The sequence below is a fragment of the Oreochromis aureus genome, linkage group 23 (genome assembly GCF_013358895.1).
Source record: "Oreochromis aureus strain Israel breed Guangdong linkage group 23, ZZ_aureus, whole genome shotgun sequence".
NCBI lineage: Eukaryota > Metazoa > Chordata > Actinopteri > Cichliformes > Cichlidae > Oreochromis > Oreochromis aureus.
The window spans coordinates 5,087,496-5,114,884 of record NC_052963.1 but is presented as its reverse complement, the minus strand read 5'-3'; the positions used below and the strand labels follow the sequence as shown (position 1 = coordinate 5,114,884).

At 38.7% G+C, this 27,389-nt stretch overlaps 1 protein-coding gene across 2 annotated transcripts in view; it reads right to left on the bottom strand.

The window, feature by feature from the left end:
- The window catches only part of LOC116321001 (beta-1,3-galactosyltransferase 1-like), a 186,767-nt gene that overhangs the window by 47,645 nt on the left and 111,733 nt on the right, over nt 1-27,389 (bottom strand). The window contains exons 3-4 of one of the 2 annotated variants that reach the window (XM_039606504.1): nt 11,227-11,360; nt 7,463-7,554 (exon numbers count right to left, since the gene is read on the bottom strand). The gene's annotated coding sequence lies outside the window, so the exon portion shown is untranslated. The remainder of the gene's footprint in view (nt 1-7,462; nt 7,555-11,226; nt 11,361-27,389) is intronic. The other variant, XM_039606505.1, reaches the window with a different exon arrangement.

Below are 27,389 nucleotides of genomic sequence, written 5' to 3'. Positions count from 1 at the left end.
TTGATTGTCTGAATTAAAGGGGTGTAGTTCAGACTATACATTTCTTTTAGATTCGGTGAAATCTTAACTCCTAAATAAGTGAAACCGGAGGGAGACCAACGAAAAGGCTGAGAAATGTTTGGATCAACCTCATTTAGAACAGAGAGGGGCATAGCCTCACTTTTAAAAAAATTGATCTTGTAGCCCGAGAAGGTGCCGTATTGGGAGATTAACGAAACTAATCTAGGAATTGAGTGAGCAGGAGAATTTAGAAAAATTAAAACGTCATCTGCATAAAGTGAAATCTTATGTTGAGAATTGTTCAAACAGAGTCCTTCAATAGCAGCATCCTTCCTAATGGCTGTGGCAAGGGGTTCCATAGCTAGGGCGAATAACAAAGGGCTCAGCGGACAGCCCTGCCGACTGCCACGTTCAATAAGTATAAAGGATCTGGATCCATTTAACAAAGTTGTCACCCAAACCAAATTCTTGAAGTGTGAAAAGAAGAAACGGCCATTCCAGACGGTCAAAGGCCTTTTCAGCATCAAGTGAGATGACTAGAGCCTCAGGGTTAAACAAAGATGAGTGCTGAATAATGTTAAGTAGGCGCCTCACGCTATGTGTGAGGCGCCTACCGTATAAAACCAGTTTGATCATTCTTAACAATCGAAGGTAGTATTGGCTCAAGACGTATAGCTAGGACCTTAGCAAGTATCTTCAAATCAAGATTTAAAACAGATATAGGCCTATAGGAAGCGCATTCTTCAGGAGGTTTCCCCTTCTTCAAAATTAGCGAAATATTAGCCTCCATTAAGGAGGGGGGGAGAGTGCCTGCCTCAAAAGAGGACAGAAGCATCTTATACAGTGGGGAAGTTAGAATCTTACTGAATTTCTTAATTCTTTATTCATTTTTAACTGGTTAGGTAGAAATCTACCTGATTTGTTACTAGGTTCAAAAAGTCTTTGTACTACTAAGAATTGATTTCTTTTTATCAATAAATTCATGTAATTCTAGTTTTGCTTCATGTATTTTGCTCAGCATTTCCTGTTCCAGCGTGGTCATGTAGGCTTCTTCTAAGGATTTAATGATTTCCTCTAATTCCTGAATCTCTGAGCAGATGCTGATGTTCCAGGCAGGTCATTATAGTCTAAATATAAAGTCCATTCTTTTGAAAAATATTTAATAAAGTTTTCATCTTTAGGCAATAATGTTTTAAATCTCTTTAAATTGTTTGCGATTTAAAGGGCTAACACAAATGCCTTCATGCTCAAAAATCAAAGCACCGTCTTTTGAGCTCATCATCTGTGATAGCAGCTGATTTTATTCCTGCATTTCATGAATTTATCTCCTGTGTAGCAGCAAAGCACACTGCAAGCACAATCTCCTGCAGGTTAAACTGGAGTAACCAAATAGGTTTTGTATTGATCGACCCTGAAACACTGTAAACACACCAAGTGCACTCAGCAACATTAAAACTCCAAAGAAGACCTTTACTGTCTGCAACAATCAAAAAGAAAAACACAGAATTGGCTAGTTCTGTTTCATAAAAACTGCCACTGTCAGACCAATACAGCTTATTTTCCTAGTTTTAGGGAACTACCACTACTTTGCGTAAAATCATTTAAGAGTTTCACACAATTATAAGACATAAGTCTTATTTAATTAAATGCAAAGAAAAATTCTAGAATTTCTGTCACTATGACATTTGACAATAATGAATTTGCTTTTCAAAACAGTTCTAATTAAAGTAATAATGTTTAGAAAGTAAGTAAGATGTAAGAAAATCTTTCATTTTCTTCACTCCAAAATAATTGGATAATTATAATCCGCAAAACCTCAGTATCTGTCAGGATGCTTTAAAATAAATTACACAAATGATACTAAGTTAGCAAGAATTAAATTATTTAGCAAAAACAAAACAAGGGACACATTAAAGAAAGAAAACTTCCTTCGGCTGATCCCACAGTGGATAGATCGTTTTTTTTTCATGCCGGATGCCCTTTCTTCAAACACTGCTGGGGATTTGTGTCATTAAAAATACAACATCCATTATTAATGCTAGTTTATTAAAGAGACATTCCTCTAAAGTCATAAGTGCATATTTACTGGAAAATTAATGATATTTACAGATCAGAAAGTTCATTCACTGAAAAAGACTTTATAGATTAGATCGTGTCGATTTAAAAAATAAACACACTGATGTGATATCATTTTTCTTGCATTTATTCTCATTGTCATTTCAGTGGACTTAGAAGTGACTCCTGGTTTCTCAACCCTCCAGCTGATGGTTATAGATTTAGTGATTGTTTAATGAGGGACAGTCTCCCACATCAAGAAGTGAAGCCACAGCACACAGTGAATTTTATTTCACTCTGTGCTGCGTCTTTGTGGTGCAGTGTATCAGTGACGACAGCAAGTTATCCAGCAGTGGCCTTACTGTTTTTGATGGCTATCAGACAGCAGATCTATCTGTAAGATTACCTGCTGGATTGCTTGGCTTCTTCTAGGAAGGATCGATTTCTGCCTCCACCACCACCACTCCCGTTCCACCCCACCACAAAACGATGGCTGTGCATGTGTGCGAATATGTGCAATTCGCCAACAAAAGTACAGTTTCAGTGAAGTACATGCCTTCAATTTGCTATCTCTCCTCAACTTGCTTTTCTCTCTTACTTTCCCTTCCCCTTTCTTTAGTCCTCTAATCTCTTCTCCCGTCTGTCCTTGACCACATGTAAAACGGCTTCCATCACAGCAGGATCAGTCAGTTCCTTGTAGAAATCACTAGGGTTTAGTCTCTACCAAAAACAACCTCTGATTCATGGAACTTCAGCTGCAGGGCAGGCTGACAGCTGAAACCAGGTCCTCTTCTCACAGTATTTCTCATTACTCCATTCCTTTGTGCAATAAGGTTGGCTCTTCAGATTAAATGACTACTCATTTATGACCGACATGGGGAGTGATGTCTGCATGGTTCTCAGTTTAATGATGCTCAGTCTCATGCTGGCTGGCTCATTGCATGAATGACAAAAAGATCTCTGCAGCAGATGGCAACATGAACCCGATTCAAGTAAATGATATCAGCTAAGAAGGCCTTACAAGAGTGAAGCCCTGAAATTGGACATTTTAGCCACTAAGGAAGTTCTCTCATCTGCCTGCATTTATTGACATTTGAGCTTATACCTGCTGCTCTATTCTTTTCCGTACTTCTACTTTTCCATACAGTCAAACCTTCACCAGATTCACCAGATTATAAGTGACCCATTTCGGGTTAGGGTTTGGTTAAGATGAGTCCTTTCTGAAGCATTATCATCTATTTGAAACACCCAGATGGAAAAACCTTTGTTTCTAGTGTAGCAACATTAACGTTTACAGCAGTAAAGTCACAACATGAATTCAAAACAGCCAAGTGAAAGCTACCCTCTTAACACTGATCAAAATAAAACTGCTCAATGAAAAAACAAGGAACCTCTAAATTTTTAAGGAGCTTTGACAGAAAGCTACTGGGCTTCTTTAAGTTTTGTAAAGAAGTTTCACCTCTTATCCAAGATGCTTCTTCAGTTCTAAGAGTCCCAGGTATTTAAACCCCAGTGGGGTTGTTCCTTAAGAGTATTAATTATGCACTTAAACACCTGAGCCAAGGTGTGAAAAAACACCTGGATAAATATCGTCAGAGGTTTTGGGTAAAACTACTGTGACACCTTGAGTGAGGCCTCCCCTATCATGTGACCTATTGAGGTCAAAATTGCAATGTAGTTGGCAGACAGCTGGCGTTGTAAGCCACCCCCTCTTTTTAAAAATGGTGATTCACAGTGGACATAGATGGCCATTCATGATATTTTATATACTAACTATGCTACATACAGACAACTTTTCATTTAGATTGTCCATAGCAACTCATATCAACAAGCAAACGTTGGTCGTTTAAAACAATTGGATGAGAACACTTGAAAGAGCTGCTTTTATACAGTTTTCAGCTTTATTAATGTGTAAGCAAGGACTCTTGTTGGCTTTTTGCAAGTTCTTTGATTCCATCTATGTGGTTTGTATCAGCAGTAGTTCACTTGGGTTTGCCTTTTGTGCATTTGTTTAAGTCTTACCAAACAGGGCTAAATATAAGTTTTCCTATTCATTTTGTTTCAGGAACTCTTTTATGGTGTGTATTTCATGCATGTTCATTTCGCAATGACAATGAAAATATGATTACTCTGTAAGTGCTATTTATCAAAGTAACATTTATTTTGACAAAGTAAACCATTTTAATCTATATTTCTTTCAAAGCTTCTTTCTGTGTATGTGTAACGTTGGTAGGGTCGGTGTATTCTCTGCAGGACTTTTATCTTATTCTGATAGAACAAGACATGATGATGCCAAGAGTAACAAAGTTCACAAACAGCGAGCACAAAGGCTTGTTTACCCTTCCCTCCTGAGCTGAGATCACACATCCTTTTAAATGAAGCTCCTTTTTCACCTTTCACTCAACAAACAACAAACGGTAACAACAAACTCTCCACCCACTCAATGCTGTGAAAAAGACTAGTTTAGTGTGTAGTTGTTAGGATGTGTCAATTAAGTTGTAATTGACTGTCACCCTCTCATTGATTTCTAAGTATACTTTTTCATTTGCTATGGTTGGATAGTCTGTTGTGGCAATGGCGACAATACAGACAACAGAGTTGTTCACCGCCTCTTTCTTCTAATGCTGCTTTCTGTCTCTGTCCTTGAAAGGAGCATGTCTAAAAGCTGCTGGAATATAACAGCAGAAGCACGGTAAACTAAGTTGGTCCAACCGCAGCCAGCCACTCTCTCAGATTGTTTTTTTTTTTGTGCTTGGCTGTTTTTTTTTTTGCAATAAACTGTTGGGTGGGATTTCGGGAAGCAAACAAAATTACACATTAAAAAACAAAATCTCCCCGTCTCCCTCTGGTTTCATATCTAAAGATATCTAGATATCAAATTTTGCAAAACAAATTTGAAATCAGTACTTAAATTTGTACTGTACTGTACAAAAATCTAACCTAACTTTAGCCTAAGAGGATCACAATGATGTGACTAATGCCAGACTGCACTAGACTATACATACACACACACACACACACACGCACACACACACACACACACACACACACACACACACACACACACACACACACACACACACACACACACACACACATATATGAGAGGTTTGAGGTAGGTGTACCCCCTGAATATTGCTGGCTGCAGGCTTTGGAAAATGACTGGTAGTAATGGAACGTGAAAGCAGATTATTAGTTAGTTTTGCCGTAACATACAAAACTTGAACAGTTCTCTACTGCCAGGAAATAAAATAAGCGCAGTGCATAATTGGAAATTATGGAATATGTAATACAACATATATTGTAGCATAGAAAATGTTACCTGGGATTATACAGACTCAGTATATACAGTACTTGTACATAGACAAACTAAATTAGCTGTGGCTGACATGAAAAAAGGTTATGAAATACGTTACAGCATGCGACAAATTTTAGAGTAGTCTGTCTCTCCACACTGTACTCCGACCAGAATTACAGCAGTCAATACGCAATAATGTGGGAATGTAATTTTTACCATTCAGTGACCAGGCCTGCATTGCAGCGTGCATTAAATCACCAATTAAAGCACCCATAGTCAGTTTTATGAGTGTAGCGATCATCTTTCCATTGGTTTAATTAGGCTAATTAATTGTTATTTGAAACATTGCTCATTGTAATTACATTTAATCAAGGGGTGACCTATTAGATGGCGAGAATCATAATGGTTGTGAAGAAGACCTTTCTGCTGGTTACTTAAGCTTGACTCACTCTTGATAAAAAGGAGAGCTGGTATTTTAATTGATATTGTAGATATAGTTAGACCAGACTAAAATAAAACAAAGGCCTACTTCTGAAAAAACTCAAAGGAATAGTTCATTATTGCAAATGCACATTTTTGCACTCTTGCACAGTCAAAATATGTCTGTGTAAAAATTCATATCATCACTGAAATGAAAATCATCAGTTTTCATTTATAATGCCCCATCTTTAGGCCACTTGAATGACCTAAAACGGAGGGAAGTTCCTTTCCTTTAGGAGAAGGAACCTAAAACACTGCACCAAGGCCCAGTATAAGAAGTTGGGGTTAATTTGAACTATGAATTGTGCACAGGTACTCTAATAGAGCTTAAAAAAAATATAAAGTTGAAAACAAGAATAAGATTCCTTTAAAAGATCTAGCATATGATATAAGTCACAGACCGTCATTCTTCTGAGGGAATTTAACCACCCTCTCTGGACATAATCCAACTGATGAGACAGGCAAAACAAAACTGAACATGACGCACAGGACAAATGACTATCAGAATAAAACAGGAAACAGACAGAGCCCAGTCACAGGAAAACATGGAAAACACACAGACTCAGACTGACTGAATACAGGGAATGGGCGACAAGACTAGGAAGACAGAATGAGGACAGAGAAACAGAGAAACCAAACAGACAAAAAAAAGAACAAAAACTAGACACACCAATGAAGTCGGTGTCAGAAATACACAAATTCATGAAGATGTAAATAAATGTTTTAAGTCATTTCTAATTTTAATGACTAGTCTTATTTTTGTCCAGAGTGGAAGCCCCTGAAAATGTACCCAATCCAGAATTCCAGTTTGATACTACACAATAACCAAATATCCCAACTGGGAAGGGTTAAACTTGAAACTTTCAAACAATCTCTTTTTTTCATTAGGAAGGAAATAATTATGACAAAGAATCTTTCCAAATTTCGCTGGGCAAATAGAAAACATTTTTAACGATCTGTGAAGGAACACACAATGAGCCAGCTTTTAGAATAAAGATGATAAACATGCAGAATATTCAAGTTTTTTTTAAAGGCCTGGGCTACAGTACATCAGCCAAATCCACATTTTATACCCCATGATGGCAAACCTCCATATAACATGAGAGAGGAGATCGCTGTGCTGAAAATCACTGCAAAAAGGTATCTGCAAACCACAAAGCTCTACAAGTACAAGACCCAGAATGACTGGCTTCACCTTCAGTTAAAGTAGTGCAGAGAAAATGTACAAAAAGCCATTCAAGAGCTTCAAGAACAGCTGGGAGAGGCTCTCAGGAGCAGACCCGAGTCTAACACTGAGGAGAACTTCACCCCTGAGGTGAGTGAAGCTTCTGTTGAATACAGCAAGACAGCTAACACCACTGCAGAGCTGAGTCTGGAGACCTCAACACAAACAGCAGAAGCTCCACACACAGACTCTGCAGAGCTGAAAACAACTAAGAAGCAGCATGAGGAGATCGAACGGCTCCTTAAAACTCAAAAACATCTGGAAGAGGAAGCTGCAAAATGCAAAGAACAAGAAGAGATTGCAGAGCTCAAAGCCAAACTCTGCACCACTGACACCCTGCATGAAAAAAGGTTTCGAAGACACAGAACTTGAAACAAGAGCTGGAAAAGACCAAAGCTTCCTACCTGGAAATCGTAGAGAAGCAAAAATAGGAGAATGCGAACATCACAAAGAAACAGACGTAGAGAAGATTGTACTGCGGCAGACTTTGCAGTCTCTGCAAGAGACAAGAAAAAAACAAGAAACAGAGGCCATCATTACTGAATTAGAAAATCCTCAGGACCAAAATAAGACAGGACAGGAGTCAATTGAAGAAAAACAAGCAAAAGTGGGGAAGCAAAGAAAAAGAAAAAGCCCAAAAAGGAAAAGAAAATGAAGCACATTGACAAAATGAAGTTTTTCCTCCCCACTGTCACCCAAGTGCTTGCACGCAGCTTGTTTTTTTTTTCTTTAATTCAGTTCAGTTCAATTCATTAAAAAAAAAAAATCGGAATTGTGAAGATTGAATTTTGTCTGATTTAAAGTATTTAAAAATGTCAAATAACCACAACGTAACAGCAGAAATAGTTTTTTGCTCTGTGGACAGTTTCCACTATATCTGTGCTGTTGATGCCTTTGGGAGTATTTTTTATCAGTTAACCTGTTTTGGTTTTATCTGTACTAGCATGCCCCCGGGCTCCACATGGGAGACAGGGAACAAACATACATAAATACACACCTGTAAACATAACATTCATTATGAAACAGAAAACTGGACACGTGACAGCAGTGTGAGAACTTTATCGCGTCTCTCACATCATTCATACTTCAGTGCAGGAAGATGTAGTTCACTGTCAGCTTTTACAGCCACGAGTGAAGGATCTGCTATCTGTTTAAAGTCAACACAGCTACAATGCACATTTGTATCATCCCCTGTGTTGTGAATTTTATGAGCCATGTATCTGCTGATACATATGAGAAAGCAGCTTGCAGTGATGTATCTTCCTACTGCCATGCAGGCACGAAAAACAGACAAGAAAAAGATATATAACTGTAACAAGACACTGCATTTTTAAATTATTTATATAAGAGCTTATAAGAAACATTTAGGATTAGATAATGCAAGATATAGATACCGCTGCATTTTACACAGTCACATAGAAGTGAAATCACAGTTCATTCTGATGAGTAAGTGAGAAAGAGGAGCAGACACTCAATATCTCTCAGTACAACCAGTCTAATAGCTTCTTGTAAGGACAGGATCAGGTCTCACAGTGGAGGGAGCGACTGTGGCTATAAATCCAGCACACACGCTCTTTGAGAAATACACACATATATCCAAGGCTAAAGATATTGGCAGGAATGGGAATGAACATGAATAAAGATTTTCTGTTGTGCATGCTGAGGGCTTATTTGTAGTCTCTTGTTTAATTACAAAGCTTCTCATTCATATGTCTCTCTTTACACTGTATTCTCAATTTCCTAAATATCATCTGTTGTTTTTCATCTCCAGTTCTCACTGTTTCTATAATACCCAGATGGCATTATTATGTCATGATAGCAGGTGTTTCATTAAGACTTGTAGTGCTGATACTAAGGATTGAGAAATTTACAGACAGGGATCTTTGAGGACATTTTGATGACCCGGGCTACGCATTGAATGGTACCCCTGAGACAATGGATGACAATGTCTTTTAATTCAGCTTCAATTGGTAACTGGACAGAGTGAGGGCAACACAATCACACACTCCAGCAATCAGCATTGGTATACATGCAACAGTGTCGTAAATATGTGTCGAAAGCCTACATTAGCCACACAGATATGGGAAATGTAGATACAGTTACAGTGCCTTGTGACATTAAATATCTGAACACATTTACAGTGTTACCCACCACCACTGCTGTAACTGATCACTATGGCCGTTCACAGATACAACATCAATGTAGCTTTTTTTCTTCTCCAGGGTAGATTATGTTCGAGATAACCATTAAAGATCTAAGAAACCACTGATTACTGATCAAACATTTCTCTGGAAATTAGTGTTACAGTCTATCAAAAATCCCAGTTTGTGGATAGTAAGAGGGCATATAGCTGAGCATGAGTGACATCCATCCATCCATTCTCTTCTGCTTATCCAATTCAGGGTCATGCTGGGGATGGAGCCTATCCCAGCTGTCTTAGAGCAGCCTGGACAGGTCGCCAGTCTGTCGCAGGGCATAAGTGACATATAGATATTTAATTCATTTCATTTCTTTCCTTCATATAGTGGGTAATTCTACAACAGCAAAGCCATGTCCTTGCTGACCAGAGCCTACTCACCAGCTCAAATTCTGTTTTCCTGTTCTTTAATCTCATCCACTGTGAACAAGAGTGTTGCAGTCACAAGAATAACGCTACTGTCTTAACAATACAGCTTAAGAATTAATTAAGTAAATGTATTAGTATTATACAATACTTTTTTAATACTACTTTTCAATATTTTAATAGTTTTTAAATACTTTTTAAAATATACTGCAGTGGATTTTTAAAACTTGGATTTGGGTTGTACTGCTCATATGTATACAAAAAAGTCCCACTCGCTGGAGGTGGAATGTGTGTTCCTTAAACTCTTTACCTCGATTAGAGGCCGTGGACTCTGAGGGTTCTGCACAGTGTCTTAACTGTTCCTAGGACTGCACTCTTGTTACACAGACCTCTGATGTTGTTCCTTGAATCTACTGGAGCTTCTAATGATCCAATTTCTGGATATCAGCACCAATGCTCCTATTGCCATTGCGCTTGGTCTTAAGAGTCCTGGTCAATCAAGAAGGGGGTGCTTTGGCACTCTGGTGTTGATTCCAATGCCTTTCTGAGCTTTGCTCATGTATTGTCTTATGTTCCTACTCAGGTGGTTGATGTAATGCCTAAGAGGAGTTTTCATGTTGTGGTGAGAGAGGTAATTGCAGTTGGAAAGATCCTTCATGATTACAATTGCTGTTCCTTTAGGAATAGAATAGAATAGAATAGAATAGAATCAAACTTTATTAATTCCTTGGGGAGGTCCCCTCAGGGAAATTATGATTAGAGCAAACACCAGTTCACGTTAAATCCAAACAAAAGAAAAAAAATAGAAATACCAAACAGGTACAGTAGATGCCCATATGGAAAAGAAATAGAAAAAACTTATAAAAGACTTGCATAAGATGTGACCTACTTCATATAGTGATTCATATAAGTCTTATATGATTTACTCATGAAAGTGGCCACTTTCATATATTGTTTTTGTAAGTATCCAAAACATACAAGTTTCATTTATATGGTGCTGTTCATCTCTTCATTCCAGAGACTGGTTAGATGTCTGCCTTTGTGATGTTGACTGGTTCATGCTCTTCATCTCTCTTTCCCAGATGTTTTTCCAGCTTTGCCCAGTTTCAGCTATCTCCTTGTGCTTTTATTCACTTGTAAACCATGGATGGTTCTTTAGAGAACATGTTATTTATTGCCTTGGCTTCTGCCTCTCTGATATTTCTCTTCAGTCCAGTAGCCAGAGCTCTGAGTTTCTTCTTGAGTTGTACCTCTTTTCCATTTAGGACCTGTTTCTTATGACGCATTTCTGCACCTGAGTTAGCCTCCAGCATTCTTCCCGATGGGGGTTTTCCTCTACGCGCATCCTTGATTTTATATCCATCTGTCTAGGATTACTGTTGCAGTAGCATATATGAGCTCATTGGTTTCAGTGAGTGAAGCTGGTAGTGGGGATGTTGCATAGAGCAGTATTCACAACTGCAAGCGTCTCCTCAAATGCTCTTGGTTGGGCGCTCCTGTCAGCTGGACCACAATTTTCATCCTCAGCTCAGATGCTGGGCATCATGCAGTTCTGGCCTAACTCGGGAACCCTTAATTGATACGTGGAAAAAAAATAGGACTTACCGAGTTGATAAAGAACGTTGTGACACCACTCAGTGTGATTGCTGTTGTTAAGTATAGTGAAGACAGATAACAGGACACAGGGTAAGTTGATGTTGCTTCATAGTACAGGCCCCATGGTACAGGATGTGGTTCGCCTGTGAAATATTAAAATATCAATTAGGAAAAGACTGACACAGATCACCCAGTGGTGCTTAAGATCTCTGCATGTCACATTGATGAAAACTGCTTAATTTTGTTTCTCTGTGGTTCCCAGGTTCTCAGCCAGTCTAATGTTTCAACTGAAAATGTTTACTGCTGTTATTTCCATAAGAAGCAGTGTTTGCATTTAATGTTTACATTTACTGTTACCCATTTGTCAGGATTTTCCAGTCTTAACTAATAAAGATGAAATGTTTATGTTAAACAAATCTACGTGATTTGTAAAAAGCAACGTGGGAGAGCAAATGCGATGTTTGCTGTTTAATGTCGTACGTATGTTGTATTAATTTACTGTTGGTCAAGGCAGCAACAGCTAAGTCTCAGATAAAAACCTTTAAGTCTTAAAGACAAAAACTCAAAAAACACAGTTTCTTTTTTAGAGCAAAAATAAGTTTATGTTTACAACACTAAAGACAATTTAATGAGGGGGCCTTATTTACACTACAAACTGACAACAGTCAATAAAATATCTCTTTCTTAGTTTAAAAACTTGCCCAAACTCAAACTCATGGCTGTGCCTTTTAAACACGCCCTTAATTAGGTAGAAGTTGCGTAGCAACACAGCAGAGATTGTGAATGTGATAAGAAAAAATGTATGATGTTTACAAGATCAAAACCACCCATATGTTTAAAGGAAGAACTGATAATGCTTCAGTTCAGGGAAAGTCAGAATCAAGACATTAGTAAGATTTCGATGCCATCTTTCCATTTTATCTGACTGAAGCAGGATAACATAAAAACTACCAAGCTGAATTTTATGAAACTTGTTGGTAACGTGTAAAATTAAAGGTCCTAAATGAAGCATCAGATGAAGGATCTCTTAAATCTCTTGAAAAACAACAAACATATGCTATTAGTCAATCAAGTCCTCAAAATGATTAATGAACTAATACTGATAATACCACCTAATTTCATGAAACTTGGTGGAGCTATTAGACTGGCAGTGTGAAACATACTGCTTCCCCAGTTTGTTAGTCATTCAGACATCGGCCACTTTATGTGTGAGATTTGACCGTACAATGAATGGAACCTAATGCAGGTTAGTCAGCTGACTATTTTTGATAGTTACCTTAATATTTGGGTAATTATGGTCTATGGGGACACACCCAACCACCTTTTAATCATATCACATAATTATCAAAATATAGTTTATAAACTGTGAATCTGTGTTTGGATCCCATTTTAATGTCTTAGAGGCTTCCTCTCCTTCGCCTTTAGCAGTTTTTTCCCCCTTATGTTTACACTGTTTAGGACATTCTCCAAAACAGTCATATCTTTTAGTGAGGTGAGCAACTGAAGGTGCAGAGACCTGAGATTGTTCTATTAAAATATTCATATTCAGTTCATATTCTGTTAGGGAAATGAAAAACAGTGCATGTTAAAAGGGGCTGAAATGGCATTCAGTTTACTGGCCTGTGGCATATTATTATTACATTTTAAAATTCTTTATTTAAAACTGAAATCTCATTGAGATGGGGATCGCTTTGTGAACCGAAAACATACAATCTGAGACTAGACAGACATAAAACAAAACACAAATACATACTGCAGGTATATTGCAAATATAACCTTTAAAATGTTCTGATTAAAAAAGAGAGAATGTAATTTCTATTTTTCATTCAGTTCATTCTATTTGTATAAAGCAAGTTTTTTTTAACCTAGTTTGGCTAAGTTCAGCGTTACTAAGAGGTGCAGCTTGTGTTAGAATGTCCTGTGACTTGACATCGTAAGTACTATATTTAAATGTACCAAGGGAGAAGAGGAAATTGGGCATTTTTTGAAGTAAAACTTTATAAATCAGCATTGTGCACATTTTTGTTTGATAAGAATAAAAAAAAAGATCAAACCTTTTTGTCTAGGATCAAATGGTGAGTGAGAAGTATTTGGACAAGAAAAACATAGTAGTTTGCAAGATGTTTTCATGTCTCGAAAGCTATTAATGTATATGAAATAAAACATGAAGGCAGAGTTGTACTGATGGCTTATGGTCAGATTTTTTCTCTGTTCTGTACTGTAGGTTTAGCAACAGAGAAATAAAGGGACAACTCCTTAAAACTTCTACTTAACTGATAGGTCAACTAAAAAAGACAGAAGAAAACATCTCTCACATAGAGGCCAGAATTTCCATCACTGTGGCCTGATTTCACTGTTCCATCAAGTTTTCAATTTAAATGGAGACTGGCTTAAGCTCGCCTGCCGTGTCAGATGGTGCACACAGGGACAACAGGACGAGATGTAGACTGTGATTAACACTTCTGATATCCACCATCATTTCTCAGTTCTGATGGCTTTTTTCTTCTATCCTTCTTGGCTTTTAGATGTAAGATAAGATGAAACTTTAATGATCCCCCTGGAACGGGGTCAATGGAGCCACAAACTGTAACGAGACACAGCAAAGAAATAGAATACAAAAGCGAGAGCAGGCCATATAAATACATGCAGACAGTGAGTATAGAATAAACTAGAAAAAAAATACTTATATAGGTGATGAATGGGAGGAAGTACACAAAAAGTAAATAGCATTACTATAATGTATTGAACAATATTAAGTATACAAACATGAAAATGTAGTTTCTTTAAAAACAACAGTAATAAAGCTGTCACTGAAATGACAGCTCTACAAATGTTGTTCTATAAAATGTCTATAGGGATGATTTAGTTTGAAGTATTCATGAGCTGACAGAGTTTGCCTCAGAACTGCAGGCAGGATGTATCATTGACTGCTAACTCCTCTATTTTTCATCAAAGACTCATCACCAAAGGTTGAACTGGAGACCTCTAGGTATGATATTCGAAAGGAAAAAAACACACACAAAAAACACTCTGGCTGCCGTCTGGGACGTCTTGGATGTTACACCTTCCCACAGGCACTTAAACATGAAGGTGGAGGCAACAATCAAAACAAACTGAAAAGGTTTTTACACTGTGAAGCGAGGAGAGGCTGGTGGAGAGGGTAAGGCATGTACAGTAACTTCAAGTATTTGACTAATATACGTATATGCTATGTGAAAGAGGCAGGTGAATGCTGGTGTTGTGAAAACAGCTGGAAGTTAATTTACCTCACTGTAAAACTGCCCTTGAAAACCATTAGGATACTTGACATAAAAAGTTTTACTGATGGTATAAGGTCAAACATAAAGAGAGTAGTGACTTAGACACCTCGTAAAAAACATTTTTAGATACTTTTCATGGGGGAAAAAATAAGCAAAAATGATACTGGCCACAATCACAGAGCTTGACAAAGTTGATATCTTGGCTGCCATGTGTAAAAGTTCTTCATCATTTTATATTAACCGAAAGGATACCCTTGCTTTGCCTGTGCATTGTTTACCTGGCGTGATTGAGCAATGAGCTTATTTTCTGCCTCGGTCATCAGACTGTAACAAATCAGTGAAAAAAGCTGATGAGTCATTTATTTCCCCACAGCAGTACTCACCAGGACCCAAATTCAAGTCAAACAGAATACTGTGTTCAATGGCATTGGCTAATCACCACATTAGAGCATCTGATTTGCTTTTCAGTGTTTTTGCAAAATGCAAAGCTGAGCTCAAAGTACCACAAAATGATAGACATGGAATAGCTGTTTCTCACTGTGGCAAAACCACTGGAATCCTTAAATGGAGTTTAAAGATCGTTCTGACCTTTGAACTTTTAAGTTTTATTGATTTCGAGAAAGTGCTTTTCCCCTCAAGCAGGAGCAAGCTGCGTGACTGCTGTTAAGAGTTCATAATGTACAGAAGCTGCTGGAATAAAATCTAATTTGGACATTTGTCCCAGACTCTGCACTGCAGCTGCACAATGAATCCAATAAACACAATACACAACTGGCACTCACTGATGTTAATGGGAACTCCAGAAGTGCTCTAGAAAAGGTGGAGGTCTGGCAGTGTACATTCAGTGGGAGTTAATGTTTACTGACCAAACTGAGAATATGAAAAGGTGCTGCTTTTGGTGTGACACGTGACTGACTTTGTGTAGATGCAGAACAAGGCTATTATACAAACTGATGAAGACACAGACAGCTCGATGATTTGTGTTTGTCATAACCAACAATTTTCCCTGAATTCAACTTTGATCAGCTGTACAGCGACAAAGATGAATCACGGATTTATTAAGTTTCACAAGCAGATTGATGCAAATTGTGTCTTATTTTTATTCATGTATTTAAATCAGAGTTGGAATCACTGCGGGTGCCAATAATTCCAAACATCCTCTGGTTCTCCCTTCTAAATATGAGGATTCAATACTTTGTTTCTTTTTTTTTCTTTTTGTTTGTTTTTGACATTTAAAAAAAAATGTTTTCTGATATTTCATTAATTAAGAAAATAATTATACCTATTATTCTTAAGTAAGAATTATCATTGTCGTAACCCGTTTCTAAATGACTCATAGTTGTTCTAACATATCTGAAATTCAGCACCCATGAGTCTTTCTGACGATACACATCACTGCCGTGCAATATGGAGCGCTATTATATAGTACTGTGGAAAACTTTTGAGCCATCCCTCATCTTTTAAATATTTTGCTTCCAAGGAACCAGACTCTCTTGTATTTATTTATTGGCCTTGGCATTCCTCAGGATTTCTGAAGGTCTTTTAAAGTTTTTCTTTGTCTTTTGCTGATTTGCTGCTTTTCCTTGTACCTGATCAACATCACTTAAGGTGTGTGGGATTATCTCGACAAAGAACAGAATAAAAGGCAGCCAGAATCCAAAGAAGAGCTTTGGATTGTCCATCAAGAAGCCTGCAGAACTATTGCTAAAGGCTCAAGAGAGTGCAGGCTGTGTTGAAGAATAAAGCTAGTCATACCAAATATTGACTTTAAAGCTCTGCAGTATATTTCCATTCATATCTGCACTAAGGCTGCATCATATCATCTAAGATTAAAAGTTACTTTCAGTTTCTGTTTTAGTCCCAAGGGGTCACCAAAGTAGGCGGATCGACATATTTGATTTGGCAAATTTTTACACCAGATGTCCTTCCTGACACAAGCTGCAGGGGATTTGTGTCTCCTACAATAATACTCATTCAGCGACTTTGCACAGCACTCTATATCCTAAATTATAATGTGATTTTTAATTGTGTGTTGTTCTTTTTTAAATTGTGGCTTGCAAAATTGCACATCAAAGTAATGCACATCAAAGGTGTGCATTACTTACCCTTAGATAACTTATGCAACATGCAAAAGGGTCTTCTGTTAAAAAACAAACAAACACTGTAAATACACTGTAATAAACTTTATATATTTAAAAAACAAACAGGAAAACTTGATTCAAATTACACATTTCTCTCTTTTTTTTTTTTTTTTTTAAAGTGAACCATGTCCATGTGATAGAAGTATAAGACTGATTTTGGCCTGTTAATGTTATAGAGATCTGTTATTCTTTACATACAAAAAACAATCAGGGCCTCCCTCTGGACCCCCCAGAATCAGCTGTTTTGTATAATACCTTTACTATACTTTATAAAGCTTTGTGAAATTTTACCATCATACTATAAAGGTACATAGGTTTAATCTCTGGCTCATTCAGAGAGCCCAACTCTGGATATTAAAGTGACCTTGGGCAAGATACTAAATCCAAAATCACACGCATCCATTGGTCAGTGAATGTGCACACATTAGACAAATAAAGATGCTTGTAGTGTAAAGGACTAGGAGTGACTAGACAGACTAGAAAAGTGATATTTCACATGGTAGTCAGTGTTTACCTTTGAGCCCCACTCCCCACTCCTTACTCCTAGTTTAGTGTATATCCTGTGATGGGTCCTGAGGCCCTGAAGTGCTGTTTATTTTCAGGTCTTCCCATTCAATTCACTTAAACCTGAACTGTAGTTGCAGTGGGAAAAATAAAAATAATAAAAAGTAGCAGATCAGTCCTGTGTGAGTCTCTCTTTGATTCAAGAGTTGTGGAGTTTGGGTAAGAAAGCATTAAAGAAAAAACAAGCAAGCTGATAAAGACTCCATAAAGAATCCATATGTATTGAAAATGCATTTCTTTTAAAATGCATATATGTACTTTAACAGCCTCCCATTGTAGATAACAAGTATGCACAATTTTTGCAGGGAAATGTGTGCAGACATAAATGTGTACTTTACTGTTTGCCTTATCACCGACTGCAGGCAGAGGAGTCTTCACACAGTGACAAAGTGCACAATGCCCGCGTTCCGTTGCCCATTCTTCCTATCACCATTGTCATCTGAAAGTTATTTATCGATAGAGGTGGCATACATTCAAGATAACATGTCCAGCGGTGTGAAGTCGTTCATTCATAAAAGATGTCAGCTATTGTTACTCAAAGTAAAGTACCGTGTTCACTCTGCTCCATTTATTCAAGCACTTTTTCCTCATGCTAATGGAATGCACGAATAGCATTCCTTGAACAGGAGCCACGTGCATATGTCTTCCTTTTTAATCCAAATTTGTTTACAATAAAGCAGCTTAGCACACAAGAGCACTCAAGTATGCAAACGTGAGCGTACACCTGCCTGCACAGAGGCCACAGAAAGAGCTGGAACTGAATATTTCTGCTGCTAAAAAAAGGAACGGATGATGATGATGAGGATGATGCAGCCGCACTGGTAATTATGGTTTCTAATGTGGGACCAATTATCAACAGCCATAAAGCTTTACTGCTGCCAGCGTGCAATTAGATTTAATTAGATGTTGGAAATTTGACTGGCAGAAAGAAGACCTAAAGAATAAGTGCTTTTCTCCCAAATGTTGTCTATTCTTTGAAATGTTAAACTTATGCTGATTGATCAGTGAAATAGTATAAGAGAGAGAGAGATAGCCTTTATTTGTCAGTTGCAAGTCTTTTGCCCACAACCGAGATGACAGACCTTGCCGACCGTACATACAATACAAACATCACATTGGGGAGACAGGTCAGGCCAGGTATCGAGGAAAAAAACATCGAAATATGTAACACAAAAGGATAATACAGGAATGCACAGATATCAACACACCATAGCACAATAAACACAGACAAGCAACATGGGAAAGAGTTCCAGTGTGTACATCTGATCTGGGACCGCTGCAATCTTCGACTGCGCCTCCAACTGACCCGATGTCCACATCAGAGGGGAGGTAAGCGTTGGAGGTGGCGTTGGGTAGGGAGGGTGATGCGTCAGTGAGTGCTTATCAGTATATGTATGTGTGTGCGTGTCCATAGTTCAGCTGAGACAGTGTCCTTCGCCCTGCCAGGCTAAGTAAACAGTCTTCCAGCCAACCCAGGTGGCCTTGTATGGAATGGGAAGGAACAGACTCAACACAGTCGTTATCAGGGAGTTTTTGTTCAGCTCCAGCCTTGAGCCCACAGCTGGCACCAAAGGGGCAGCCACATTATGATGATGATTTTTCTTTTTGCAAACAACTCATGAGAATTTTAAGCTGTTTTTAACACTCCGACACTGGTCTCTCAATCTCCCGTTGGATAGCTGCGAGTTTCTCCATGATGTTAATAGCCGTCGATTCCGTGATCTTGTCACTCTTTTGCTCACAGAGCAGATTCTGAGACCTCACGACCGCAGCCAACTGATCCGTGATGTATTCCAGCTTCTGCCCATAGGTGTTGTTCTGAGTGGATTCTTCCCTGATGTATCCCAATATCCGCTCAGAGATGTTATTCTGAGTATTCACTGCAGCCGCTAGCGCCTCCAAGCTCTTAACCATGCTGCCTTCCGTGAGCCCTTTCTGAGAAGTCGCACCTCGTCCCATCAATTCAATCCCAGCGGGCAGCCTTGTGGGGGTTTGAACAGCCGGTTCCACTTTCTTAATTCTCCGATAAGCCAGGGCCAGGCCAGCTCCGATCAGCAAGAACCCTGTTATCATGGTTCCGAATAGGTAGATATCTTCAGCGTCCTCGATCGACAGTCCCGCCAGGCACACGATCCTCCATTTCTGCCACCCGTCCATCGTGTATCCGGCAGGGAAAGTCCCTCCAGGGCACTCGGGCTCTCCCGAGCCCAGACTTCTCATTGAGAAAAGGGTGTCAATAGCATTCAGAGACCAGTTGAGAAATAAAACCGGAAGTTTAATGTCATATGAGTACAAATTTAGGCATATCTAGCATCTTTTTGTGGGGTTTTGAGACCAAAGTGTAAAGGCTAATTTGGATGTGAGTGCTGCAGCATATTAAATCAATAAACATGTGAATGGTTTTCCTTTCTCCAGCCATTGATTCTTATGATATTTTCTTCATTTCACAAAAACCTGACTTAAAAAAAAGGTCAAACATGGTGAAATGAGAACATAACTTTATTAGGAACACATTGCTAGTGCCCAATTTGACTCCCATTTGCATTCAGAACATCCTTAATGCAGATTTGTCAGCTGCACATGCATGAGATGTCAAACTCTCATTCCATGATATCCCAGATCTGCTCTATGGCTAGAGACTGTGTAGGCCATCCTAGTACAGAGACGTGCAACAACCATTTTTATGATTTGAGCTTTGTGACATCGCGCATTATCCTGTTGGAAGCAGCCATCAGGAGATGGGTACACTGTGATCATAAAAGCTGTGGAATTTAATGCTCAATTGCTATTAAAGTGCCAAAACTGTGCCAAGAAAATATTCCTCACACACTAAACTGTTACAAAGCAGGATGGATAGGTATTTTCATGCTGTTATGTAAAATTCTGACCCTACCATCTGAATGTCCCAACATAAATCAAGACTCATTAGACTGAACAGTGTTTTTACAGTCTTTTGTTGCCCAGTGTTTGTGAGCTCGTCCAAATTATAGACTTGGATTCCTGTTCTTAGCTGACTTGGTTGGCACTCCTGTGGTCTTCTGCTACGGGAGCCCATCTCCTTCAAGGTTTGTGTTGTGAATTCAGAGATGCTCTCTGCATGCCATGGTTATAATGAGTGGTTATTTGAGTTACTGTTACATTTGTATCAGTTCTAAGCAGTCTGGCTATTCTCCCAGTAAAAATCCCAGTAGATCAACAGTTTTTGAAATACTCAGATCAGCCCATCTGGCACCCACAACGATGCCACATTCCAAGTCACTTAAATCATCTTTCTGCTCAGTTCTGATGTTTAGTTTGAGACTTACCAGGTTGTCTTGATCATATCCACACGCCTAAATGTGCTGAGTTGCTGCCATGTGATTTGGTATTTGTGTTAACGAGGCAAGTATGGTAGGTACTAGGGTTTGGTAACTGGTGATTCTAAATTGGCCATAGGTGTGAATGTGAGTGCAAATGGTTGTCTGTCTCTATATGTTAGACAGAATGGCAACCTGTTCTGTCCTGGCTCCAACCCCGCCATGTGACCCTTCATGGCATAAGCGGAAGAGAATGGGTGGATGGAGGCAGGTATACCCCCTCAAATGGCACAACTGTATTTTTCAATAGTTTTACTGTGTCTGCTGATAAAAGCTTGGAAATATAGTCCAATAGCCTACAGAAGGACATTTTCACTGAAATCAGATGATCTGCTGGAAGTAACAGCTGAACCATGTGAGACACGGCCTGAGGTCAGAGCTCACTTTTGACTGTCCACTTAGTGAGAGCTGTGAACTCTGCTTTATTGCTGCTACCGCAGCAGTGATGAAGTGGGACGTAAAGCAGTTAAACTCTCTGCAGTCACTCAATACCACTCATATTTCTACAAGGATTTCTTCATATTCATATAACAAAGAATTTCAACTACATAAACGGTATACATGGTGTAAAATGCAATATATCAGTACTACTACCACTACAAATACTACTACTACCAATAATAATAATAATAATGTTATTATTAAAGTTATTATTCCTGTATCATTGTTACGAACTCAACATCATCACTACCAACAATAACAATATTGGTATCCATTTGTATGCAGGAAAGAGTAGAGTTTTAAGCCTAATCTTAACAGTAAAAAAGGATGTCGCTTCACCCAGTATTACGGAAAACCGTGTAATAGAGATGCTGATCCACTGTGTCCATTTCACACCTTGCCTGTCTAAAATGTGAAACGGACACGCATGGAGAAGTTGCATTACCAGCAGGGGGAGATCTTTAAAGCCACGAAAACAATACTGAGTAAAACATGTATTAAGTACATTCCAGAGTCTTTAATAGTCAGAAATGTTATGTTGGCTTGAAATAAAATATCTCCCTATTCTGTTACTGCAGCTTGAGGTGGTTCCACAGAAAAGGAGCCTGAAAGATGAAGGTTCTGCCTTCAGTAAGCCTGTAGTCTGAGAGCAAAGTGCTCTGTTGAGGTCTTTAAGGTACAATGGGGCGTGATTAATCAAGACCTTGTACGTGAGGAGAAGGATTTTAAATTCAAGTTTGAATTTAACAGAAAGTCAATGAAGAAAAGTCAACATGCCTTCTGTCATGATCCTGGGTCTTTTGACCCAGCGTTTTGTGTTTTCTGTTATTGTGATGTATTTTGGTTCTGTTCTTCCGCAGTTTAGTGTTTAGTCATTTCTGCCTGTGTCAAGTCTGTGTTTCTTAGTCTGTGTCTTTGCATGTGTGAGTTCCTGTTTTTATTTTGTAGGTCTGTGTCTCATGTCAGTGTTTCTAGTTTCGCTTCCCCTTGTGTCGTTATGTCCAATTACTCCCAGCCGTGTCTCCCTCCTGTTTCCCATTCCCTGATTGCCCTGTGTGTATTTAAGCCCTGTGTTTTCTCGTGTGCGTTGCTGGTTTGTCTGTGTGATCTCCCTACGTCGTCTTCTGTTTTCTTTCCGTGTCTCCCTGCATCTCTGTTTTTGGTTTCAGGTTTGTTTTGTTAGTTTTTTTCCAGTTTAGGATTTATTCTCGCCTCGCCGTTTCTGTTTGTTTTCACCCACTTTACAATATAAAGCTCACTCTCATCAAAAGTTGCATCTTGGGTCCTATTCTCCAACTCCACACGTCTGCCACGCCAGACGTAACACCTTCTCTTTCTAGTCCCTGTCAGTAATCTTGCTGCAGGATTCTGGATCAACTAAAGGCTTTTCAGGTGTTTATAACAACTGGCTGATAATGAATTACTGTAGTCCAGCCTAGAAGTGGTGCTTTGAGCTTTCTTTAAAGTTCTTCATTTGATATGAGGTGTTTTGTTTTTCTAATAGAACTTCAAAATAATAGTCTAATAATTCTAAATAGAGTCCAAAAATCTGAAACAGGAATGTGGAGGCTAGTTATTGTGGAAAAGAGAGTGAATTATAGATCATACAGTCATTTTAACTGTAGGAATTCTTCCTATGGCAAATATTGGTAGATTTATTTATTCAATGCTGAAAGTCTTCAGGTTACTCTATAGTTTTGAGAAGTCGATTGAAATTAAGATTGACTGTAGGAGACGAGGACGAGGATATCTCATATTGCCAGCATGCAGAGAACAGAAGAGAAAAGGATGATGAGACACAGGGAGAACAATGAACTTTAACCAATTAATAGTGCAATCTGAGGTGGTGGTAAAAGCGTTTATAAGGTTGGTGGCTACAATAGATCCTGCAGGTAAAGTAATAAATCATCTGCATCTTATGGTTTATGATCTGGGATTGGATTCAAACAATGTTTATGTTTTGACAGATAGCTGCAATAAGTGGTTCACTGAATATGGCAAATGAAGACAGACAGACTGAGCATCCTGATACGGTAGATAACTGTATCAGATCGTATTAAACCGCTTCCAAATGACTTTTACAAAATCACATAGAGCAGAAGGTAAATAAAAAAAATATGAAAAAAGGATGCTGCATCATTATTTTAGTCCTTAAGTGGAAGCAATAGTAACTGATTTGTTGTTTATTATGCTATTCACCTGATTTGGGGGAAAAAAAGTTTTTGAAGTAATACTAGTCTACGTTTAATTGGATATATATGTCTGTGTGTGTGTGTGTGTGTGTGTGTGTGTGTGTGTGTGTGTGATGAAGGAATTTAAAATAAGGAAGGTTCGAAGTTAAAGAAGTATGAAGAAGAGAAATAATAGAAGAGAAATGTGTGAGTGAAGGTAACAAAGGGAGCCATAAACAGAATGAAGGGGAAAACTTGGACAACCACAAATTACATGGTGAGACCAGGGTGCTTTTACATATTTAAAGATACACAAATTCACATTTGTCCATATGAATTAGGTTCTCTTAACTCCTTGTCTGATGAGGAATATTATCAGCAGTGTTATTCCACTTTCAGTTGTCATTGTGCAAACTTCCAAGAAGCATGACACCAAATGTTCCAGGATTGGTTCATGTTGCAGTCGATGTTACTGAGGATGTGCTTTTTGTTAGCTGTCACCTTGGTTTCTGTACAGGTCTTGTCAAATCTTGTGATCACAGACATCAAAGTTGCAAGTTCTGAGAGATCTCATTTCTTTGCCACAATTTCACCGTCTACATCTTGACTGTTTGTAACTTAGTTCACTCTGATTAAAAAGTTGACATATTTTTATCTTAAGAAACCCTTTTTACTGAACAGTATGGACCTGTAAGTACAATTTAAATGCAACTGAACAGAGACAAACTGCTGGTCACAAACAAATGTGATTGGCGTCACTTTGTTTGGCATGCTGCCTTACTTTGTCAATATTTACTGCTCACAGTTTGATCTTAGCTCCTATTCTAAGTCTGCCTTTCCCTTAATGAGATTTGTTCTGCTGATTCTCCGTCTGCTTCAGCTGACGATAACCAGGAGCCATGCAAAGGCGAGCCAGTCGGGCTTGGATCTGAACTGAGACACCATAATGAGCCCAATTTCACAGCCTCCACCACAGGAGAGCCTAATGCCTAATGTCAGTAACCCACTGTGTAGTAATCACTGTGCACGTCACTCTCTAATGCTACTTCCTCAAACATACACACAAACACAGATATGGAGACATGTACACCCGTATGCAGAAAAACAACAGTGTTGTCTGAAAAAAGTGTTTCATTATGCTCTTTTACCCCAGATACACTAATGGCCAATTATTTCTGATATTTTCCAGCAGTAAAGCTAGCTAGTGTTTAAACCGCAAATACCCAGCAGACTTTCACAGACTCCTGTGAACTATGTTGCTTCATGATAGCTTTGTGTAGAAGAAGAATGCTCAGGCAGCTAGTGAGAGATGGGGTTCATCCACAATCAGCACAGCTTCTCTGCAGCACTGACATTTGTAAGATCTAATAAAGTATATAGCTGTATTTCTCTTTCCATTTCAATAGGAGTTGGCTTTCATCCTGGTTCTTAGCTGGTAGCTCTTCAATATCTCCAGCGCATTGTTTCCCACTGAAATTTATTGTAGCACTGAAAAATGCCTAGGAAACTAGCTGGACACCACAGCACTAAAACTCTTCACTAAATCTAATACCAGTGAAATTGCTTCAGGTTGACTGCAGGTCAGCTTCAGAGCAGAAAGATCTTTGCCTGGTGCTCAGACACATACATTTTTAGATGGAAGACAGGGAATCAGCCATTTTCACACTGAAACTAGAATCTACCCGAATTTAAAAGTAAGTGGACCAAACGTCATGACCCCTGTATCACAAAAATACGCTGACTACAACCAGATTCAATTATTAAGGATTTTATTTTATTTTTTTACAAGTTGGATTTGTTTACTTAACACAGGAGCTTAGACTCATCAAAGCCACAGGCCTGTGCAGTGATCATTGTCAGTTTGGATGTGTGCTGTCATGAGTTAAAGAACTGATGGATAAATACAAGTGCAAAAAGAAAAAAAAAGAGAAGGACACAAGTTTTGGTCATTTTCTTATTCCTATTTATAACAATACATAAAAATTTTTACCCAATAATATCAATATTTAGGTCTCTTAAAACTGTCATCCTTCCTGTAATCACCGAGTTTGATTTTTACATTGAGCATCAGAAACTTCAGCTAAATGGTTGGGCACAGCTTATGCACCACGCCACCACAGTCTTAGCTGTTCTAGCCTACTTGCTAAGGCAAGATGCATCACTTGCCAGCCACAGACAGCAAATCTAAAGCTTGTACACTCAAAAATACACATTTATCTGCCATAATAGGCTTAATCAACATTGTGCAAATAAAATGCTACAGATGTTCAACTGTGTGGAAAAATTCAATGATTTATGATGAGAAGACATCAGCATCAGTACATCAGTAGGAGTGCAAAAGAACTGGACTTTCAGAACTGGACTGGACTTAGGCCAGTATAATGGTGACCAAGCCCCCATCCATGGCCTCCAAACATGGCACTGGGCTCTAAAATTTCACAGTTAGTTACTGTTCCATGTAAACTGACATGCTCAAGGATGGAGCAGAAAGAGAAGTGAATCCTATGGACTAGAACACACAGAAAGGCCATGGTGCATTTAAATGTATGGGGTTTACACATTTGCCTAACAAGTGAATGATGCTTTGTTTAGTTCTGGAAAGAGACAGAAATCCCTTTGCAGATTCATCCACCATATCAAACACGGTAGACGGACTGCTTCTAATATAGTGCTTTTCTACTCTATGTCAGCACTCAAAGCTCTTTATACAACGCTGCTCATCCACACATTCATACAGGTACTTTTTTCTGTGCTCAAGTGCTTTCTATCTGCTATTTGCATACATTCCCACTCTAATAAATCATCAGCGAGCAACTTAGTATCTTTCCCAAGGATACTATTATTGCATGGATACTAGAGCAACCAGGGATCAAACAACTTTGTGATTAGTAGAAGATCTGCTCTACTTCTACCCCAAACATGTAGCGCTACCTGCTCTGGTGATCTTTTCTGAGTAATGGGGCAGCTGAAAGTAGCTACCACTCAAAAGTAGAGGGTATTTGTCTCCTGAAGTAAACTGGGAGTTGCTTCCACATCAAAAGAGCATGATAGTTGAAGGCTCTGCCTCCCAATCTAGTTTTGGAAGCCGTAGTGAACCGCAGTGTAGCAAAGTGCTCTACCGGGAATACATGACGGACCTGCTTAATCAGAATTTATACATGTTATTAATAATGACACAAAGAAGAACTAACTGACCAAGTTTTGCACAAACTTGACCACAAGCATGTCTCTCCCCAAGTTGAACACATTACACAAAACACTGAAATGATGCTTGGCTCATGTTCTGCTCATTAGCTGCCAAAGAGCTGCACAGGATGTTTGACTTGTCTTTGAACATGCTGCTGTGTTGCAGGTTGGACTAACGTTGACATACTGATATCAAAGAGAATACATGAGAAGCTGAGAGGTACAGCACGTCACACTGAGGTGACAAAGCCTCAAACAAACACAATGCACAGACAAATCAAAGTGCTGTGTGTGTGTGTGTGTGTGTGTGTGTGTGTGTGTGTGTGTGTGTGTGTGTGTGTGTGTGTGTGTGTGTGTGTGTGTGTGTGTGTGTGTGTGTGTGTGCTGGAGAGCCAAAGTTAAAGGAAAGGAAAGAGAGTCTGTGAAGGATTTCTGACATTTGTATATGTTGTTATTTCCTGCTGCCAGTGTTCAGCAGGTTGAATTCTTGTGATTCTGGTATTGCTTTGCCTTAAAAGTTTTGGCACTTATACTTAAATGAGAAATGTCAGTAGCACCCCTGTGTGCTGTCAAACTTTAAAACAAGCACGAAATGCACAAATAACAGTTTCCACTTTGACAAAATAACAGTAAATTGTACTTGTGGCTTGACACAATTTCCACATCCTCCTGTTTTCTCTGTACAGCAGGGAGCAGTACAGAGTGAACAGGATTCTGAGGACACACGATGGATTGTAATTATAATATCCCCGATGCTGGTGTCCTGACACAAAATGACAATAGAGAACCAGTTAAAATGTTTCCAGATGCAGCAGCAGTCACTGACTCATGGGAGATGTATGATAAGCATGAGTGCTAAACAAAAATTGTATTTTAAACTGTCAATTAAATCATAAAGGAAACAAGGTTGGAGAAGAATTGGATGATAGAAGAAGGAAATATCACACGAAGAAGCTATGAAGTAAAGCGAAACAACAACTGGATTTGTTTCTGCTGGTGTCACAAGGGACTGAGAGCAGAGGGAGAAGAAAAACACAAGTCTGTGACCTCAGA